The sequence below is a fragment of the Lolium perenne genome, chromosome 3, assembly GCF_019359855.2.
Source record: "Lolium perenne isolate Kyuss_39 chromosome 3, Kyuss_2.0, whole genome shotgun sequence".
NCBI classification, from domain to species: domain Eukaryota; kingdom Viridiplantae; phylum Streptophyta; class Magnoliopsida; order Poales; family Poaceae; genus Lolium; species Lolium perenne.
In genome coordinates, this window is record NC_067246.2 from 218,635,326 (window position 1) to 218,641,325 (window position 6,000).

The following is a 6,000-nucleotide window of genomic DNA, read 5'->3' on the forward strand; positions in this document are numbered from 1 at the left end:
ATCTCTTATTTGTGTCAATGTTTTATAGCTCATGAGGAAGTATGTGGTGTTTATCTTTCGATATTGTCATTTACTTCTGACAGACTTTCACCAATGGACTAGTGGCTCATCCGCTTATCCAATAATTTTGCAAAAAGAGCTGGCAATGGGGTTCCCAACCCCAATTAATTACAAATTTCACTAATAATTCTCTTCACGTGTTTTGCCCTGATCTATCAGTAAGCAACTTAATTTTGCAAATAGACACTCCTCCATGGTATGTGAATGTTGGAAGGCACCCGAGGATTCGGTTAGCCATGGCTTGTGTAAGCAAAAGGTTGGGAGGAGTGTCATCAATAATGAAGCTAAAATACATGTGTAAACAAAAGAGAAGAGGGATGATCTACCTTGCTGGTAGAGATAACGTCCTTCATGGGAGCCACTCTTGAAAGTCTGGTTGCTAAGGTAGTTAGAGTACCCGCTACCATTCGTTGACAACAACAAACACCTCTCAAAACTTTACTTTTATGCTCTCTATATGATTTCAAAACTTGAAAAGCTCTAGCACATGATTTAATCCTTGCTTCCCTCTGCGAAGGGCCTTTCTTTTACTTTATGTTGAGTCAGTTTACCTACTTCTTTCTATCTTAGAAGCAAACACTTGTGTCAACTGTGCATTGATTCTTACATGCTTACTTATTGCACTCATTATACTACTTTGTGTTGACAATTATCCATGAGATATGCATGTTGAAAGTTGAAAGCAATTGCTGAAACTTAAATCTTCCTTTGTGTTGCTTCAAACCTCTTATTAAGAATTTATTGCTTTATGAGTTAACTCTTATGCAAGACTTTTTGATGCTTGTCTTGAAAGTACTATTCATGAAAAGTTTTGCTATATGTTATCTATTTGTTAGCAAACTATAGATCGTTGCCTTGAGTCACTTCGTTCATGTCATATGCTTTGCAATAGTATTATTAAGATTATGTTGGTAGCATGTCACTTCAGAAATTATTCTTTTTATCGTTTACCTACTCGAGGGCGAGTAGGAACTAAGCTTCGGAATGCTTGATACGTCTCCAACGTATCTATAATTTCTGATGTTCCATGCTAGTTTTATGACAAGACCTACATGTTTTGCTCACACTTTATAATGATTTTTTGCATTTTCCGGAACTAACCTATTAACAAGATGCCGAAGTGCCAGTTCCTGTTTTCTGCTGTTTTTGGTTCCAGAAAGGCTGTTCGGGCAATATTCTCGGAATTCGACGAAATAAAAGCCAAACATCTTATTTCACCGAGACGGACCAGAACATCGAAAGAGAGCCGGAGGGGAGGCCCAGGGCTCCCAGACCATAGGCTGGCGCGGCCTGGAGGGGGGGCACGCCGCCCTATGGGGTGGGCCCCCCAGGCACCCTGATACGTCTCCGACGTATCGATAATTTTTTATGTTCCATGCCACATTATTGATGATATCTACATGTTTTATACACATTATATGTCGTATTTATGCATTTTCCGGCACTAACCTATTAACGAGATGCCGAAGAGCCAGTTGCTGTTTTCTGCTATTTTTGGTTTCAGAAATCCTAGTAAGGAAATATTCTCGGAATTGGACTAAATCAACGCCCAGGGTCCTATTTTTAGACGAAGCTTCCAGAAGACCGGAGGGGAGACGAAGTGGGGCCACGGGGCGCCGCCACACTAGGGCGGCGCGGCCAGCAAGGGGCCCGCGCGGCCCTGTTGTGTGGGGCCCCCGTGACGCCCCCTGACCTACCCTTCCGCCTACTTAAAGCCTCCATCGCGAAACCCCCAGTACCGAGAGCCACGATACGGAAAACCTTACTGAGACGCCGCCGCCGCCAATCCCATCTCGGGGGATTCAGGAGATCGCCTCCGGCACCCTGCCGGAGAGGGGAATCATCTCCCGGAGGACTCTTCATCGCCATGATCGCCTCCGGAGTGATGAGTGAGTAGTTCACCCCTGGACTATGGGTCCATAGCAGTAGCTAGATGGTCGTCTTCTACTTATGTGCTTCATTGTTGGATCTTGTGAGCTGCCTAACATGATCAAGATCATCTATCTGTAATTCTATATGTTGTGTTTGTCGGGATCCGATGGATAGAGAATACTATGTTATGGTGATTATCAATCTATTACCTATGTGTTGTTTATGATCTTGCATGCTCTCCGTTATTAGTAGAGGCTCTGGCCAAGTTTTTGCTCTTAACTCCAAGAGGGAGTATTTATGCTCGATAGTGGGTTCATGCCTCCATTAAATCTGGGACAGTGACAGAAAGTTCTAAGGTTGTGGATGTGCTGTTGCCACTAGGGATAAAACATTGATGCTATGTCCGAGGATGTAGTTATTGATTACATTACGCACCATACTTAATGCAATTGTTTGTTGTTTGCAACTTAATACCGGAAGGGGTTCGGATGATAACCTGAAGGTGGACTTTTTAGGCATAGATGCATGCTGGATAGCGGTCTATGTACTTTGTCGTAATGCCCAATTAAATCTCACAATATTTATCATGTCATGTATGTGCATTGTCATGCCCTCTCTATTTGTCAATTGCCTGACTGTAATTTGTTCACCCAACATGCTATTTATCTTATGGGAGAGACACCTCTAGTGAACTGTGGACCCCGGTCCTATTCTTTACATTGAATACAATCTGCTGCAATACTTGTTTTACTGTTCTTCGCAAACAATCATCATCCACACTATACATCTAATCCTTTGTTACAGCAAGCCGGTGAGATTGACAACCTCACTGTTTCGTTGGGGCAAAGTACTTTGGTTGTGTTGTGCAGGTTCCACGTTGGCGCTGGAATCCCTGGTGTTGCGCCGCACTACATCCCGCCGCCATCAACCTTCAACGTGCTTCTTGACTCCTACTGGTTCGATTAAACCTTGGTTTCTTACTGAGGGAAACTTGCTACTGTGCTCATCACACCTTCCTCTTGGGGTTCCCAACGGACGTGTCAACTACACGCATCAAGCAAATTTCTGGTGCCGTTGCCGGGGAGATCAAGACACGCTGCAAGGGGAGTCTCCACAATCCAATCTCTTTACTTTGTTTTTGTCTTGCTTTATTTTATTTATTACTTTGTTTGCTGCACTTAAACAAAACACAAAAAAATTAGTTGCTAGCTTTACTTTATTTACTGTCTTGTTCTCTATATCAAAAACACAAAAAAAAATTAGTTACTTGCATTTACTTTATCTAGTTTGCTTTATTTACTACTGCTAAAATGAATACCCCTGAAAATACTAAGTTGTGTGACTTCACAACCACAAATAATAATGATTTCCTATGCACACCTATTGCTCCACCTGCTACTACAGCAGAATTCTTTGAAATTAAACCTGCTTTATTGAATCTTGTTATGAGAGAGCAATTTTCTGGTGTTAGTTCTGATGATGCTGCTGCTCATCTTAATAATTTTGTCGAACTTTGTGAAATGCAAAAGTATAAGGATGTAGATGGTGATATTATAAAATTGAAATTGTTTCCTTTCTCATTAAGAGGAAGAGCTAAAGATTGGTTGCTATCTTTGCCTAAGAATAGTATTGATTCATGGACTAAATGTAAGGATGCTTTTATTGGTAGATATTATCCTCCCGCTAAAATTATATCTTTGAGAAGTAGCATAATGAATTTTAAGCAATTAGATAATGAACATGTTGCTCAAGCATGGGAGAGAATGAAATCTTTGGTAAAGAATTGCCCAACCCATGGACTGACTACTTGGATGATCATCCAAACCTTCTATGCAGGACTAAATTTTTCTTCGCGAAACCTATTGGATTCAGCTGCTGGAGGTACCTTTATGTCCATCACTTTGGGGCGGCTACAAAGCTTCTTGATAATATGATGATTAATTACTCTGAATGGCACACGGAAAGAGCTCCACAAGGTAAGAAGGTAAATTCTGTCGAAGAAACCTCCTCCTTGAGTGATAAGATTGATGCTATTATGTCTATGCTTGTGAATGGTAGGACAAATGTTGATCCTAATAATGTTCCGTTAGCTTCATTGGTTGCTCAAAAAGAACATGTTGATGTGAATTTCATTAAAAATAATAATTACAATAATTCTAGGCTATATCCTGCTAATGGTAACTCTTATGGTAGATATGTTTCACCTAATGAGGAAAAGATGTTAGAAATTGAAAGATCCACCAAGAGCTTTATGCAATCACAATATGAGCAAAATAAATTGTTTACTAAAACTATGAATGAACAATCTACCTTGTTGAAGAATATAGGAAATCAACTTGAACATCTGAATATGGAGATTTCTGGGTTGCAAACTAAACTTGCAAATGCTGAAAACCGAATCTCATACATGTCTGCGTCACAATCTTCTTTAATTAATAAAATGGCTGCTAAACCTGAGGATATTGAAAATAAAATTGTTACTACAGCAAATTCCATCCAAGTTAGAATTAATGAGAATATAAGATTAATGGTTGAATTGCATGCTAGGTGGGAAAGAGAAGAAAATGAAAAACTAGCTAAAGAGAATAATGTAGCTAAAGTTTGGACTATTACCACCACTAGTAATGTTAATGCTCCACATGTTGTTGCACCTCCTACTAATAATGGTGAAAGAATTGGTGTTGGCAATGTTTCCACTTCTAAAGCAAAGCCTGCAAAACTCGCTTAAATCGCTAAATCGAAATCGTCGTGATAAAACTGCTGAAATTTTTTCCAACATTGGGGGTGATAATCCCATTGCTGTAGATCATAATGGTTTAGACTTTGATGATTGCCACATCTCTGAAGTCATAAAGTTTTTACAAAAGCTTGCTAAAAGTCCCAATGCTAGTGCTATAAATTTAGCCTTTACAAAACATATTACGAATGCTCTCATAAAAGCTAGAGAAGAGAAACTAGAACGTGAAGCTTCTATTCCTAGAAAGCTAGAGGATGGTTGGGAGCCCATCATTAAGATGAAGGTAAAAGACTTTGATTGTAATGCTTTATGTGATCTTGGTGCAAGTATTTCTGTTATGCCTAAGAAAATCTATGATATGCTTGACTTGCCACCATTGAAAAATTGTTATTTGGATGTTAATCTTGCTGATAATGCTAAAAAGAAACCTTTGGGGAGAGTTGATAATGTTCGTATTATGGTTAACAATAACCTTGTCCCCGTTGATTTTGTTGTCTTGGATATTGAATGCAATGCATCTTGTCCCATTATATTGGGAAGACCTTTTCTTCGAACTGTTGGAGCTATCATTGATATGAAGGAAGGTAATATTAAATATCAATTTCCTCTCAAGAAAGGTATGGAACACTTCCCTAGAAAGAGAATGAAGTTACCTTTTGATTCTATTATTAGAACAAATTATGATGTCGATGCTTCATCTCTTGATAATACTTGATTCACACTTTCTGCGCCTAGCTGAAAGGCGTTAAAGAAAAGCGCTTATGGGAGACAACCCATGTTTTTACTACAGTACTTTGTTTTATATTTGAGTCTTGGAAGTTGTTTACTACTGTAGCAACCTCTCCTTATCATGTTTTTGTGCCAAGTAAAGTCTCTATGGTAAAGTTGATGCTAGATTTGGATTGCTGCACAGAAACAGCATTGCTGTCTGTCACGAATTCACGCAGAAGTCTCTGTAAAAAAATCAAAAAAATCTGCAAATTTACGTGCGTGATCCTCAGATATGTACGCAACTTTCATTAGTTTTGAGTTTTTCCGTTTGAGCAAGTTAAGTGCCCCTTCCAGGTTCGTCTTTACGGACTGTTCTGTTTTTGACAGATTCTGCCTTTTATTTCGCATTGCCTCTTTTGCTATGTTGGATGAATTTCTTTGATCCATTAATGTCCAGTAGCTTTGTGCAATGTCCAGAAGTGTTAAGAATGATTGTGTCACCTCTGAACATGTGAATTTTTGATTGTGCACTAACCCTCTAATGAGTTTGCTTGAAGTTTGGTGTGAAGGAAGTTTTCAAGGGTCAAGAGAGGAGTATGATATACTATGATCAAGAGGAG